The following is a 17086-nucleotide window of genomic DNA, read 5'->3' on the forward strand; positions in this document are numbered from 1 at the left end:
CTGGCCCTACTGCTTATTTTACATCCAGGTGGGAGCCAGGATCCTGCAGCAGGACCCAAACCCATGCCATCAGCTTGCCATGAGTTACCGGGGCACTCTTACCAGCAAGAGGCAACGCTGAGCAGCAAGTGGGGCCTCAGGGCAGGGATCAGCAACGCTGGGAGCTGCCCGAAAAGAAGCCGCTAAGAGTCACTTCTGCACCCCTGTTTCTGTACTTTGAAATATTAAGGCTGCTGGATGTTGCAAATGATCTGCTCCCTCCTGATACAGAGGCATTTCGTTCTGATAAAGCAGACTTAAAATAAAAATAATAATTATTATTTTTATCAAGGATACACCATCTTTCAAAAATATCACATTTTTTCAAACTATCTGCCTGAAATCACCTCTTTGTAATTTCGCTCTTTGGCGGTAACAGGAGAAAAATGTTTTGTAGGCACAACCTCCTCCGTGTTATTTCTGCAGCTAAACCCTGATCTCTTGCTAATGGCCCGGAGCAACAGATGGAAGCTGCCACAGTAGCCCCACTTATGACACAAGTAATTGTAGCTATTCACATAAATTAATTGTAGGTACAGGCATTTGCTCTTATTAGCGTCCCCGTGCAGCTAAGGCAGAGGGATGCTCGCTCCCTTCCAGCCAGCAGCTCACACCACCTAAATGCGGACCCTGCTTAGAGCTGCGGGCTGGAGCAGCCTCTCTGCAGCAGCAGCAGCAGTAGGTGGCAGATTAGCCTTCACCCAAAATTAAATCCTCAGAATACGCTGCTTAAATTCCCATAGCAGCTTAAAGTGAATACTGTTTTTTTTTTAATTATTATTTCCTGACTTTACCTTTTGCAGGGTCAGTGCACATAGTCTCTTGATGGGCAGATCACACTTAGTGACATGCATTCCTGAAGTTAAGCTAGTTTGTGCAATATGCTATTAAGACTCTCCAAGATCCACCTGAATTACAGGCACTGTACATGACAATGCAAGATGGCATTTTTTTCAGACTAGACTCTCTCGGAAATAAGACAGAGAGTACTTTGGAACTAAGATTTATGAAAATATCCCCTGTAAGACAGGGAAACATCAGTACTGCTTTCCTTCAACAGGTATTTAAAAACAAATTCTTTTTATCCTCTCCTGTTGTCAGTTTAGGTTACGTTGTTTTCAGTGAGAGGGCAAGGAAAGAACTGGGATTTTCTATTCACAGACTGCCAAACAGACACAGATGTAAAACAAAATAAATTGCGCACCTTGATACCGCACGGGATCTTAATACAGAACTATCGACAGTCACTTTTCATTGCCTTTTTTTTTAGATTCTTCTGCAGAAAACTGCAATCCCCCAGTGACAGCTGAATATGGAAGAAAAGTTTAATGCAGAACATGTTGGAAATGCATTTTCGTGGTGGTAGGTTACTGCTGTGTCTTGCCAAATCTAACCTCAGGGTGATAAACAGAATTAGTCAACGACCGATCTAGTAAATGTTTTTGGAGGCAAGGGCATGATGTTGAGTGGACTAAAACTGAGTTTAAATTTCTGCAAGGTGCAACTGCTTAAACGGAACAAATTCACGGGTCACTTGCCAATCGAGAAAAAAAGCTCATTTCACACAGCACGCGAAAACAACATTTCTCGGAGAAGGATGGAGAGCCACAGTGCCTAACCTTGTGCTCGTTCTAAGTCAGTCCTGGAACAATGCCTGTATATTCAATGGCGTTTCAGCAAAAAGCCTTAAAACACATGTTCTGTACAAGAATCACACCACCTTCCCTATCACGCAACCATGAAGGATGGGGAGAAAGATCGAGATCTATACGCCTGCACACCCTTCTGATGGGCCAGAAGTTCTTCTACAGTTGTAAAAATAAATAACATTTCTTCCCTCTTCTCTTTAAAATAACAATAAATAAAAAAACCTCTGACTTATCAACATTAAAATTTAAGACACAGCTATTGAGCTGTTTGGAAGACTGGCTGTTTTAAATTACTGCTCTCCATGTGAACTCCTATTAGGAAGGCTTTACATCTTGAAACGCTGGAACAAAAAGCGGATTTTTGTATTTACTATCCACTCACTGCTCTGCTCTATCGGCTGACAGCGAGTGTTATTTTTGTAATTGCTCCTTGAAGACATCCCACGTGAAGCTGCTTTTCCCAGCACAATCTGACATTGTTCCAGCCCTCCCCAGTTCTCTCCAAACAAGTTTCCACCACAGCCTCCAAGAGCGCTGACCTCTCAAACACCCTGGGCAGGTCTAACTTAGATTGCAAGAGCTAAACTTCAGGAACTGAGCATGAGCCTAGAACTGAAGTTCGTTTGCTCTACAGAGGAAAGAGGTAAAATCAGCGACAGCTATTCAGCAACCCTACAGCAGGTGGGCAGGCTGAAGTGGTCGTCCTCCAGCTTCAAGGGAAAGGCTTTCACCTGTCAGCAAAGGTAAAGCTGGGATTTTTACTTTTTTACTTCACCATTAACAATGGTGTGTCATCCTCTGTATCTTGCTGGCACCCAGTTTTTGTCTGTTCTGCTCCCTTGTCACAATCTGCCGTGGTCACTTCACCGCCTGTCATTTGTGGGTGAACCCAGCCCAGGAAGGAGAAAGCCCCTGTGAGCGCTGTGCTGCTCTGAGGGGAACGCGTATAAGCTGAACGCATGTCCTCTGAAAGAAAATAAGCAACCACTTTGCCTACAGGATGACCAGCTGTGCTGATGCAGCTCCAGGCTCAGCCCTCCACACCAGCCGCCCCGTGATAACTCTTCCAAAGACAAATATTTGCAGCAGTACCTTATCAACAGCTTATCTCAAAACCATATCATGTGTCTGACCCACTTCGCTCTTTTTTTTTTTTTTTTTTTTAATTTTCTGTTTACAGATTCTTTGATCTGCTGGTCGCAGACAGGTCTTGCTGCATTCTTAAACAGGTATTTCTTTCTGAATGGATCATTGTTCAAATACCTGTACCACTGCTTGGAGCCCACGGCTACGTGTCTCTTCATTATTTAAAGGGAAGTAAGAAACAGCACGGTCATGGACACAGGAGGGCTGCTGCCCAGGAAGGCAGCAGAAACGTGCTGGAGCATCTTCCAGCCACCCGGAGGAAGGGGCTCTGCCATGGACTGGGTTGTTAGCCCTGCTCCTCTGCTTCCGCAGTACTTCTGTAACCACACTTGTCTTTTAAAAATGGATGCTTTAGCTGGTTTAGACTCTTAAACAGCACCTGGGATGCTCACCAAAACTTGACTATTCTGAGCAAACAGGGTTCTGGCACCTAAAATGAAAGAAGATGGAAATGGCTTACTTTATGGCACACAAGATAACACATGCATAGGGCACTTTTGAAGACCTAACTACAAAATCTCACTGTTTAAGCTCTGTGTGACCCCAGTTTGAAATTACAGTGTCCTTTAAGCTGAAGTTGTAAAGCAAGCTACTGATAAGCTACTATAGCTTAGCCACTGCAGTTACCACAGTTGTAAAGGCAGCAGGAAGCAACCTCATCTGTTACGTAAAACGAGCCGACAGCCCCACCAGAGCTTCCCCAGACCCCCCCATGCTGGCACGAGGCAGAAGCACACGCATCTGCACGCACAAGTGCTCCACGCACCGCCTCACCTGGGTGCTTCTGCAGGGCCAGCTCTTCCCTCAGGATGGGCAACGCACTTGCCAGGCAGCCCCAGGCAGAACAACTGACGCCGACCCCAAGAACTGCAAAGTTTATGGCGCAGTGCATGTCTGTGCACACACGCACCCACAGACAGCATCACATGTGAACACTAAAAACATTTTCAAAGTACTCTAAGTCTCATGTTAACTTGGTCAGTGCATGGGTCTATGGAATCCCCTATCTTGTATCATACATCAGCTACAGGCACCTGGAGAAATGGAAGAGCACAAATCTCACAATTCTTCTTTTCAAATAGCAGGAGTGGCAATGCCAGCACGCTGCAAGTTACAGAAAGTATTGATCTGAGCCGTGCAGCTACCAGGACATGTGAGTCAGCATTGTTAATCAAAAGACTTCAGCATTGGCTAGAAAAACTGCCCGGGAATAAAGGCTGCTGATGCAGCCTAACACTTACAAGCACAGATCTGCACCTGAACGAAATCCAGTCTCCTCTGCTCAACCTTTGGATTTTAATGTACAAAAACTAATCAATCTTTTTGCTCTATCTGTGTGTGATGTGGAAAAAGAAAAAGCTTTCATCTGATGCCACTCTTACTGGGAAGTTTAAGAATCACCGTTCCTGAGAAATCTGGATGCCACGTAAACAAAACTCTTTTCACAATAGCAGAATAAGGTCAGAGGCTGCTATGCTTATTTGCTGATACTTCATTCTGTCTTCTCTTTGAAAGGAAAATCTACCATCATCCTCACTAAACACATGCCTCTAGGAGCGTGTAGAAAGCCTGCAGGGGTGAAAGAGATGAAGCAAATACTTTTCAAAACCTCCTTGCATTTTTCTTCCTCCTATTTGGCAAATGAATACTGTATCTGGGAACAGCATTCATCCATCTAGAAGTGTTGAAGCTGTGCTTCATATTCACTAGCTTGTATCAAATTCATATAAGCATCGATCCAGGTCAATAAATACAGCTTGTGCCAATAAATTTGTATAGGATATGTGAAATTTTAATAATGCTTATTATACTGGAACACAAAAATAAAGAGCCTGAAAACTGGTTACTGTGGATTTAAGAACTTACCATAAGCATACCAAAAAGCAGTATGGATTTTTGTTAAAGTATGATTCCACTTACTCACTGAACTGTTTCACGTTTTTTGTAGGCAATTGTTCCTCAGCATTTGGCTATGGAAATGCACATATTCATCAAGCCACTCCCTGAGATGCTGTACACATAGCCTTGCTAAAATCACTATTAAATCCCAAAATCCCCTGGAAATCTGCAGAGTATGCAGAATTTGGTTACAGATGCTTTATCTGCTTTTCAAATCTTACTGCGGAAACAAGGGAATAAGGGTAACATCCCAAGCACGATGACAAGTAAAGAGCTGTCACACCAGCCCATCCAAACAAGTAGATTGCAGGAAGCTTCCACAGAGCTTATCCGAATTTCTTCTGATACAAGCCACTGCCAGGAATGTTTCATTCTCCTGGACGTGAGACATGAATTTCATGGATCCCATCCTGCAGATGTTTAATAACGTACGCTGTATACGTTATAAATAAGGCACTAGTCACTCCAAGGACTTCTGTTCATTTTCCTGCTCACCTCTTCTCTTCCAAAAACTTATCTACAGAAATAACCCCGAGAAGGCTCAGGACACAAGAGAGGGGAGCCCAGACCCTCCAACTCTTGCTCACTCAGCCGAGATGTGATTGTAATAACCCCCGTAATCGCGAGCAACGAAACGCACCAGGGGAACTTGATGGAGGCGGGATGTAACTACCCACACGGGACTTGGGCCAGCACTGGCACCGGCCCAACTGAAATACGCACCAGTTTGTAAAACTTTCATTTTCTGGAGGCTGACCCGAAAATAGTATACAATTCTTACTAGTGGTGAGAGTGAATGGAGAGTTGCACTTGAGCTCAAGTAGAATTGCCCTGTTTTGCAAAGGAGCTACAACGGTGCCTTTTTGGAATGAAAAAACAGGACAATCACATGAACATAAAAGGACATTATTTTTAACAAGGACGCATTTTTAGGTACAGGTAGCATTTCCTTGAATTTTTATAATTTTTGACCACTTCATCAACCAAGTTGTTAACACTGCAAAGAGAATTTTGCATAAACATCATTTTCATTAGCATATTTTCATCTTAAGAGTACATTTTCACTGATTTAAAATATATCAATCATTGAAAACTTGAATTCATTATCTAGAATGGCAATTATTATGAACTCCAGTGTATTTCAATACGGCTAAAAAAAAACAAACTCAAAAACACTCTATATATGTACACAACTGAAACTGAATTTAACTTGAAGCATGGTCTTAACAATCCAAACGTAATAGGAAAAATTTCTGCAATCTGTCCAACCTTTTTTTATACAGGAAAAGTGGTCTCTCAATTTCTGCAGTTTAGATATGAATTAAAACATATAAAAGAAATTGAAATTGCTCAAATTTGATAATGGAGCATAAAGTCATTTGTAATGCAAGACTCCTCAACCATACAAAAAAACATTTGACTGACTTTGCAGTGTGTTACTCGCACAGACAATCCTTATCATACCTTTTGTCAAATTTCAGTCTCTTAATAACGCTCCACAAACTGAGAAGTCAATGATTGTTTTTTCAGAGAAAAAATCCCCACTGATTTGGGTTGAAGTGATTTTGTTTGCTGAAGTCAAAATTCAGTCACATGCACGAGTATTAGTCATACAATACAAATGTGTATTACAGAAACATCCACTTCATTTTTACCGTTTCACCATAACGTGTTTTTAGACAGGATTTACCTTCCTCTCCAAAGAATCTAACATCAGTTCTTTGTTGCAGCTTACAGTTCAGGAAATAAGCTGCCCTGCAAAGCTTAGCAATGCAATTCCATTTTGTTCTCAGGTTGAAATAACATCATTAAAAGCCTCAGTGTAAGTAACACTCAGTTTGTGAAAACGCCTCCCTGCCACCAGTGAAGCAACTAGCCAAGCTCACCTAATGCACAACTGTAACTTGCAGCTGCTGAAAAACTGAACAGCTTTGAACTGAGCCTAAGGAAATGCCTCCTGCAGACATTTCACATTTTCTGAACAGACCACCAAAATATCCTCTCAAATTCTGAGCTTCTTCCAGCACATGAGCAAAATAATGGAAACACTTGCTAGATAAATCCTAAAAATCAAGTGAAGATAATGGGCAGAAAGGCACGTAATCTTTTTGGATGTACATAAATTAATCATAGAATCACAAAATATCCTGAGTTGGAAGGGACCCATAAGGATCATCGAGTCCCATTAACTGCTCTCATAGGTCCTTTGATACCTCTATTGATAAAGCTAAGGCAAAGACACCCAGTATATGGAACTCCTCTGTTAGATCTCCCTTTTATTTTCTAATTTGGCGGCAACATTTAAAGGCCCGCTGTCAGATCACATCATTTGCACTACAGGCAAATCCAGGCAAACAAAGCTAATTTAATTTTAGTGTGCCATCACAACCAAGAGACCTACACGACCGTCCACAGGCAGGACCACAGTATGCTTCACTTGCCTCCCCAACAGCTGCCTTATTATTTCCATGTTTCTTCGCAACTACAGCAAAGAAATATTTCAAGAGTTCCGCTCTCAGATGCTGTGCCAGAATAACTTTACGATCTGTTCCATTTGGATGCTTTTTTCACAGCTGAAAGTATACCAAGGGCAGTCGACAGCATACCTCATGGCAATTACCGTTATCTTTACAGATCCAGGCAAAAACATTTCCCGACTTATTTTGGAAAGCAAACGGCCTTTTCTTCTCAGCCAGCGCACTCCTACTCCTTGATGGGACGCAACCCTCCAGCCCCACCACCGTCCTGGTGCTCCCAGCCACACCTCTAAACTGAATAACAACCAAATCAGTCCTTAATCTCAGGTGATAATGAGGCAATGCACTTGGCATTCCCTCTGCACCTAGCCGAGCCACTTGGATACAAGCCTCACGGGGCCACAATTCAGCTCACAGGACTCCTGGGGGAAGCACCACTTGCAGGTGACAGCAGAACCAACTGAAGTTAGTCGGAAAGATTATAGAAAAATGTCTAAAGTTTACATTTTTGTATTTCAGTGTCAGCTTAGTTACAGTACAATGTCTGCAAAGACATCTTTTGGTTTGAAGGTTTCTGCATACAAATGAACTTCTGCTGTTTGAGATCTATCATACAGGATTTTACCTCGACGAGTGAGGTGGTCAGGGAAATGAAAAAGCCACAGGCAAAGCTTGGAGGCAGCATTCACACCACCATCCGAGGCAGCACTCACAACCCTTCCCCTCTGCCACTGCCAGGTTTTTACCCCATTTTGGCCAAGCTCTTTCCATCCACAAGTGGCAGTAATGCTGCCGACTATACAGCTGCATCTGCTCCAGTATGCTGCTCCATCCTTCAGGTTTCCTCCAGTAACACCTCAAACAGGAAGCAGCAACCATTATATATATTTCAGGTGTAAAATCCAGAGTTCTAGAGCAGTATAAATATTTTGTTTGCTTTTATCTTGGTTTTGTGGTGATTTTTTCTTACAACATTTAGCTGATTTTGCCTTTATTTTACTTTTAAACAGAGTTAAAGCAAGCGTTGCTCAATGCTGCTCTTAAAAAAAAAAGGGGGGGGGGGGGATTGATTTTCTTTCCCAAGACACTCGGGACAAACCCTTTAAAAATAGAAAAAGAGCATCCTTCAACAACTAGTCAAAGGAATGGAAGCGGTCTTTAAAAATAAGCAGAGGTGGCCAACCGAAATGGAACTGAAATCTGAATTTTCCGCAGCCGCACCACAGATAAGTTGCATTGCCACCATTAGCTCCAGCTACCCCCGAAAACCTGCCTGCACTGCCACGGCTCCTGCCGGCTCCACCAGCACCAGCCCCAGGTTAGAGGTTCTGTGTAGAAAGCCTGGCACGGGGATCAAAACAGCATGTCCCCTCCCATGTACGATTCGGTGCACAGCAAGATATTCCTACAAAACAGAATGCAAGTTAATCCCTCTGTATCTGTTTGTCTTCAGCGTGCCTTCATTCCAATAAAGAAAAATACGACTAAAGCACTTCTTACACATTGATGTGTAACATATAACTTGTATCACCCACCTTTTAGCACCAGATATTTTAAACTTTGGCCAGCACGATACAGATGAGCACCTAAACAATCAGCCCAACAACGCCTTTATGCTTATTTCCACTTGACCTTCCTCCCTCATCTTTAATGGCCTAGGGCAACTGTAGGATCCAAATATTGTGACATGCAAAAACAAACAGTACACCACTTAAGAATCACAGCATTCTTGCAAAATCTTCATAGCATTACACTAAGAGATTATTATCCAACATTAACTTTTAGTACCATGAGTTAACAGATTCATAATCTACCTTTTTTTACAAAATCCAAAACCACTCAAAAAATGAATTTCTGTACATTAAAAAAGGAGGAAAAAAGTCACATGGAGTGCTTTAAATTATGTCTATTCTGAAGTCCCAGAGGGAGCAATTGATGAAGCTTGTTTTCCAAGCCTTTCCTTCTTGGTAGCAGCCAGAAGATTTGTGCAATTTAAAATTAATTGAGACATTATTAAGAGTGTTGCACTCGACTGAAACGGGCATAAATCACTGAGGGAGAGGTAACTCTGGAGTGAGGTTCTGTAAAAGGATTTTCTAGCCACCAGGATGGTGGCAGTTTGTGTGAGCAGCCGAGGCGGGCTCCCTCGGGAAAGCCAAGAGCTGCCCCGGGCCTAGCCGACTTCTCCATTGCCGATGCTGCGCGATCCACCACACGTCACCACTGCAGACACCCTGCTGAGCCCCTCTCCTGCCTTTGGATAAAGATAACGACAGCACAACTTGCACTTGCGAGACAGACCGCCAAAAAGTGCTTTGGATTTCTAAGACCTCGACCAAATAGTGCCGGCCCGCTCACGGTGGCCCGTCCCCACACAGATCCGCGCAGCCTTACACAGCTGAGGGGAGCAGCCCAGTGGCCAGATGCAAATCTCCATTTAACCTCTAATTCCTCCCCACCACCTTCAGCAAACACTGATGGCGCAAAGTAGAATAAAGAATGATTTAACACATCGGGTAGAGAAAAGAGCGATGATTTATTTGGCTGTGAACAGATGGCTGAGGTGGAGAGTGATCCGTGGCTGGTATCACATGGTGATTTTTGGAGCTCCTAAGGCACTAGTGATCACTGCAGGAGAAATAATACTGTCTGAAAAGCAAAAAGAAAATATCCAATAAAACCTTATCCATTTTCTTCAAGTAGTGGAAACCTCTCCCTCTGTCCCAACACCAATTTTAGGAAAGATTTTGACTTGATTTCTCCAAAAATATTGCAATCATTTCAAAAGTAATTCCTACACCTGCGCTTCTTCCCGCTACGCATTCACAAATAGCACAAAAAATGTCAAAATGTTGAGTAAATGGAGGCTTCAGTCCCTGCCTTTCATCTCCCTATGCACATTTTCTGGGGATCTGAGAACTGCTGTATGTGACCTAGGTCCCATTTCACACAGGGTGCACGAGCCAGCGTTTATCTGCAAGCCTGCCCGTCCTTCGAGAGGAACTCCGTGGGGATGCACCGGGGACGTGTGGCTACTTCTCACACCACCAACCTCCCACAACGGACAGACAAACGGACACGACAAACCAGGGCCACGCTGGCACCCATCCCACAGCTCTCGGTGTGCCTGTGCACGCAGAAGTGGTTCACAAAACATGTGAAATGCTAAATTGCTCAGAGTTTCTAGTTTGTTTGGTCTTAATGCAACCATTAACAGCATGCTTATTTTAATAGACCTGTGTTATTAGGGTGAAACACTGCAGCAGCCAGGGTATTAAAAAACATCAGCTGTGAGGCTCTTATGACTCTTTCACAGGACTTTCTGGAATTAATCTAGAAAAACAAAAAGACATCTGTACACATTACTACATACTACAATAAAAAGGATTTGTAAAAGCTTATCGCAGGCAGCTTTTCCAAGTATCTGTTCATTTTTAGCATTTCTTTCTTTCACCATTGAAAATTAAGCATATGCACCAGGACAGCAAATAAACTATTTATCAATCATTTTTTCCTTTTAATTGCTTTGGTTTCTCTCCTGTTATTTAATACTGGTAAGTTTTACATTTAAGACTGAAACCCTTAGGTGAATTGTTGCTTAAAATGAAAGCTGGATATCAAAACCCGCGTTGCGTGCCAATCTGCATCTTACAGGCAGCAGCCTCTTTTCCTTCTCATAAGCCTCTGCCTTACACTTTGTACAAAATTTCTGCACTAAATGGAAAGGAATCGTGTGAAGCAAATGGTTTGCCATGCAATTAAAGCTCCAAAACATGTTCACAAAAGTGGGCCAAAGTGCCGCAACTCTAAAAAGGCGAAGCCACAGAAGACTTAATAAATTTATATTTTAGTAACAGCGTACTCCGTATGGCCAAGCTGGAAATTCTTTTCTTACATAAGAGCTGTACAATTCAAAGGATTTCTCTCTCTGAGATCCGCATGAAATAGCCCCATGTGAATTCACTAGGAATGCTCACGGGCTGGAAACCCCTAAGTTTCTTAACTGCTTTCTTAGTTTGGAGCCTGACTGAGAATAAGCAAAAGCATTCGTACTTAACAAATATACACTCTTTCCCCTATTTTCCATGTCTAAACCATTTGAACTCCTGAGAGCACAGGGGCTGATTAAGCTTTTAATTCCCTCAACGCTTTTGCACAGGAATCTGTTGGCTTAGCAGACTTAACAACAGCTACTTTGTTAAGCACGGGGAGCAAGATTGCATGGAAAGTCCTGTTTCTGACACTCCCATTCCCTCTGGTCCTACCTAGCAAGCATTGCTCTACCTGCCTTTTGCTGCACGGCAAGAGTGTTATTACAGAAAATCAAGCTTGCTACGTCCTAAGCTTGATTTTGCACTGGAAGGTTAACTTTCAGATATCATTATTCCTATCCGCTTACAGAAAGTAAGTTTAAATATAGAAACAACTTGAAAACAAAATTATTGCTTCATTTCTTCACTTGAAGTCTTTCAACTGTGGTTTAGTTTTATTTTGCTGTTGAAACTGGGTCTTCAGTCAAGAAGTGGGAGTGATTTCTCCACATGTGTGAGTACTTAAAATAAATCTAGATTACATTTCGTCACTGGTTTTGGGGGGTAGGCCAAGGGCAGGAATGAGGGGAAGAAGACATTTCTTTGTTGCCTTACAAATTGCTGGAACTTGCACGGGGCAGGGGAGAAATGCCATTTTACATACGCACTCCTGTATGACCCATCCCCGATGTAACTGAAGAAGCCCATCCATCCGTACCACACTTCTCACCACAGTGGTGGGCTGACTGCTGAGTACTGCGAAATGGAGTTCCTCCCCCAGCTTTTAGTCACACTCACTTTCTAAGAAAATTATTATATAATACACAAATGAACCATTTTCAGCCTCTAGAAACAACAATTGTTTTGAGCAGAAAACAACTCCACATTTTTCCTCATGAGTACTTTTTCTTCTGAAAACAAAACACTATGTGCACATTTTGAAACAACTTTTTATCTGACTCTCAGATTTATAAGAAATTATGTATTAAGGTAAATGTATTTTTAAAAATAATCTCTGCTACTATGTTAGTTCTGAATTAAACAACTTCCCTTTAACTAGAAACAAGAAAATTAAACACGCCACTGAGTATGACACAATAAAAATATAAGTTTCCTAAATTCTTGAAAAGCTTCTCATTGGTTAAGTTGTATTTTGGGAAAAAAAAAAAAAAACAAAAAAACTATTCTCAACTTGTATGGCAGGACAACAGGTACAAGTGAAAGAATAAATTCATTACAGTTTCTAAACTCCATTTAGTATAGATGTGTCAAATGATTCTGAATCTGTGCACTGTTCGTACCTTATTAACAAAAAAGAATATTTGTTATTGATGGACAAAGTACAACTTTGAAGAATTGTATGACTATGTGCAGATCTTGAGGTATGCACAAAACCAGGATGATTTTAATTCTGACAAATGAAGACAAACTGTGTTACCTTTTTTTCCTAAATGGTGAGAATTATATTAATCTACTGTTTACTTTTATCTTACTAGGCAACTGATCATGGAAAAATTGTGACAATTGCAAATGCTCCACTGAGAAGCAAAAGCAAGCGAAATGCCACCAAAACAATATGACACATTTGGAACCATAAAAAAGAAAATTGATTTTTCCAAAAAATATCTGCAATTCCTTGAAATAGCCACACCCATATAAAAACCTATTGGTTGGCCTGCCCATTTCATGCTTCCAGATTCAGATACGTGGAAAAGTTCTAGTTCACAAAGTCACGTGAAAAGGATACAAATAAACTAGTCTACAATGGAATATTGTATTTTGTACCTTTCTTTTTAATGTCACAGTATTTGGGCACCATACCATAGCCTCTCATATTTTTTAAATCCCTCAGAATTGCTTTCTTCATAATGATTCTCACAACACTGAAAATTTTTGGCTCCACACTTCAATGTCAAAAGGAATTAACTCAAACTGAAAGAATATGAATACTTTTGTCCTCACACTTTTATATAAGAAATTTTAATAAGGTATGTAATTGAATTTATAGCACATCAAAAGCACAAAATTTGTATTGCATAACAATACCGGATTTTTTCCAGCTTGGTAAAAAAAAAAAAAATTGGAGGCATTTCTGTGGAGTATTAACCATAAAAAATCTTGACACTCCTCACAGGAAATTGATTTTCTACAAAAACTTTGGGAAGGATTCGACTTGGGATTCCTGTGCAAGATATTTACATTCCACTTAAGTCCAAATCTACAACACGGCCTACAGATGAGAGCACATCACATAAAAAAAATAGACACATTGAACAAGTTGGACTCAAATGAAACTTCAAGAATAAAAGTCTCAGAGGAACAAAACAGATGATAAAAAAGTTAAACTCTGTTTTTTTGTGTGTGTTTTAAATCATGTTATTAAGCATTCTACAATAAAATTATTTTCAGGTTAGTTGTTGGTCTTCTCTAAGTTTTGACCAGAGTGTAAAATGGCCATCATCCAACTTAGCTTGCCCCCACGGCTCATTTTTCAAGGAATGAATAAGAAACATTTCCTACTCAACAGGACATTTACTGTGAATTCATTCCACCAGAAAATGTCTAGTTATTACAGGGCAGTGCCAGTATTTCCAACAAAATTGAAAACTGGCCTTTGATAAATATGCCTTTTTTTTCTGGTCCTCGGCCAAGGTTGGTTTCAGGGGCAAAGAGTGTTTGTGAGCACAGGACAAAGTCATGGCACTAGGAATGATGTTTTCAAAAACTAGAATAGAAAAAAAAGAAAGATACTGGCAAACACACTAGGCAATCATATAATCAGTAAGGTTAGAAAAGACCTTCAATACCATCTGGTCCAACCATCACCCTACTACCAACGTCACCCACTGAACCATGTTCCCAAGCACCATACAAACTACTGTCTCAATGCATCTGCAGGAACTGCAACTTCAAGCCTGCCTGGATGCAACTAATCTGTTCTTAGGGACATCAACATCTTCATGAATCCTTCATGAACTACCCCCTTGAGCAAGAGGTGGTTCTGAGGAATAAGGAAGATTGGGTCAGCACCGGTGCCTTCAGAGCATGCATGGAGCTCGCTCTAGGCTGGGCAAGCTGGTTGAGCACAGGATATACGACAGCTTTCAAAGAGACCAACAACATGGATCTTATGGCGTTGTTGACTAACACATTGCTTTGATTTTTCATAAAATGCAAAGACTTGTTAATCTTAAGCAAAAGCATGTATATTGAGTAATATTCATCAAAACCCCAAGAACGTATAGAACATTAATGATAATATATCGTTTCAGAAATTATCTTGAATTCCCAACAGTCCTTCAAACAAACCATGTCACAAATGTTTCGTGTAGTTTAAAACCTCAAACACATTTACGAAGTCAAAATGTACATGGTCAGGCAAAATTTGGTTCATTATTAGATTTTGTTAAACATTCTTTTCCAAGATTTAATAAGTTGTTTGTTATTTTTAAATTCCATTGGAAATAGTTATACATTTTTTCTGCAAGGAAGCATTCCCCTGCAACACTTATACCTAAACATTTCTGTAATGAAATTTGGAAAATAAGGCAAACTTTCCTTATATGTTAGGAAAAAACAGACAGCAGAGACATAGTAGGAAGTTAAAGAAAATCTATTACTCATTTCTACACATAATTACAAAAAAATGAAACATACATCAAAAAATGTAAATGCTTTCAAAAGGTGACTTGATGCTCTTAAGGGAAAATGAAAGAGATATAGAAATAAATAATGAGATATACCCATGACAAAACAAATATTATGCATTACGACAAGCTCACTGCCAAGGAAATTCAGGCAGCCAGCCTGTCCTACACAGCAGACAGTGCCATGAAGCCAGCTCTTGCACCACAAGAAGTGAAACTTCCTGAAGGGAAACCACTGGAGAAGTTGCTGATGAATGATCTAGGGGTGCCGAAAAAAGGGCTGGAGAGATCAATGTTTCCTTTGGGGGGAAAAAACAAAACAAAACAAAACAAAACAGGAAAGAGCATAGGGTGTTGAATCTAGGTATTTAATTCAGAAGTAGCTTTTAACTGCGACATGCTGAGATGGCATGTTATACACGTGAAAGGTTCACCTGCTTGTTGTGTCTCACACAATCCCCCTGTTCATCTGAACCCCAGCCACGGGATGAGACATCACTGGGGGGACCAGGGAACCCCGAGTCCACGTACAACAAGAAAGCAATGGGCGCACTCTCTCCAATGCCCAGGCAGATTCCAGAAGGCTGGAAACACCAGGAGAAAACATAGGCACAGAAGGAGCAGGAATAGCGCCACCACGTAATATCCAGCTTCCAGAAAGAGAGTTAGACGGAATTTATAGAACTGAAAGCAAACAACTCCCAAAACAACATCAAGATGAAATTTGGGCAGCCCACCTGCATGCGTAGGACACCTTACAGAGCGCTGCTTGACTGAGGGGTGTATGCAAACAAAGCACAACCCCTGGCAAGCCTTTAGGGGACTGCATCAAGCCTCTCAATAGCAATGGTGTATTTAACAGTGGTAAAAACGAGAATCCAGCTCCAATGCATCACTGTTGAAGCCCTTGCATTTTTCTTAATGCCAAAAAACTAAGGAAACCAAGGCAGCGACAGGATCCAGCTCCAGTCTCAAGGAAATTTTCTCACAGTGATACATTTTTGCAAGACGTACAATTAAAAAAAGCCCTAAGCAGAGCCGACAAAAAGAGCAAGAACGCATCCCTTCCGTTTCTCTTCCCGCTCTTTATTTATTTCCTGGCAGATGCAGAGAAGCGCTGAAGCAGCAGCTCTCTTGGCTCCTGTAGGTCGCCAGCTGGAGCGGAGGGGAACAAAGAGCAGCGCAGGTGGAGCGGCGCGGCGAGGGTTGGAGGGGCAGGGAGAGGCACCAAAACAGCATCCCCGAGCAGACACGGAGAGACTTGCCATCCCCTTTTGCCCCTCTCTACTCAACAGCACGGCGGCTTTTAAATCGCTATTCTGCAACCCTTCTTTTAGCTCATGCCCAAACTACTATTCATATCTACATCGATCGGGTCCAAGCAAAAGTCACCCATGAGCAGCAAGACCAATGAATCCCAATTTCCTCCGGATCCCTGCCTTGAAGTGACATTCCCAAACAAATTCTTTAACGTGCCTTGAGTTCACTTTGGGAGCTTTCTTTCAGCAGGAAAATTAATAGGGCTTTCTTCTACCAAATGACTTGTCTTTCACAGATCTTAGGAACTTCACCTCTTCAAAGTCTCTTAATTTTCTGTGAAGTTTTGTTGACAATGAACAGATTCAGAAGTTATTACTGGGCTGAATTAACAGTATTATTGCTCAAGCCTCATTTTATTTCAAAACCAGGCCAAAATAACCCGAACCCATGACATGGGAAATTGGCAAATTTTAGATTACATTCAGAAAGGTGAAGTGGAATAAGCAGCAATAAAGGAAACTGTAAGTTATTTCTGTGATCGTTTTTGAGACGAAACCATGCAGTTATGTAGGAAACGGCAAGACCTTTCAGGAAGACGTGCCCGTGGGTAATGACATAATGGTAACAGAAAGACCATTAGCTGGTAGGTCACTCTCAGCAGCAGATGAAACCCCGCGTTGCATAAAGAGCTGGGTGGCATGTTAAGCAAGATCCTTGTGGAGAACCAGAGGAAAGATGCTTTCCCCATAGTGTATGTTACATGTTCAGAAACTCAAATGCGTCATCAGCCGTTTAAGCAGCTAAAAAACAGATGTGAAATGCTGACAGTCTACCCTGGTATCTAATGAGACCGATGGGTGTACACACAAGGATATAAATAACTTTCATATTCTGCTCGCAACCTTGGTAATAAACGAACTACTCTTGCCGTGAAGAAA

The 17086-nt window shown here is 41.5% G+C and overlaps 1 protein-coding gene and 1 long non-coding RNA gene across 4 annotated transcripts in view; one reads left to right on the top strand and one right to left on the bottom strand.

The window, feature by feature from the left end:
- The window catches only part of REPS2 (RALBP1 associated Eps domain containing 2), a 96525-nt gene that overhangs the window by 66714 nt on the left and 12725 nt on the right, over positions 1-17086 (bottom strand). The window lies entirely within an intron of this gene.
- LOC310903938 overlaps positions 1-17086 on the top strand; it is a 29002-nt gene that overhangs the window by 775 nt on the left and 11141 nt on the right. Inside the window, exon 2 of the long non-coding RNA XR_014587934.1 lies at positions 1-17086. This exon is cut by the window's right edge and continues 11141 nt beyond it. This is a non-coding gene — a long non-coding RNA (uncharacterized lncRNA).

The sequence above is a fragment of the Anser anser genome (genome assembly GCF_964211835.1).
Source record: "Anser anser genome assembly, chromosome: 1".
In the NCBI taxonomy this organism is placed as follows: domain Eukaryota; kingdom Metazoa; phylum Chordata; class Aves; order Anseriformes; family Anatidae; genus Anser; species Anser anser.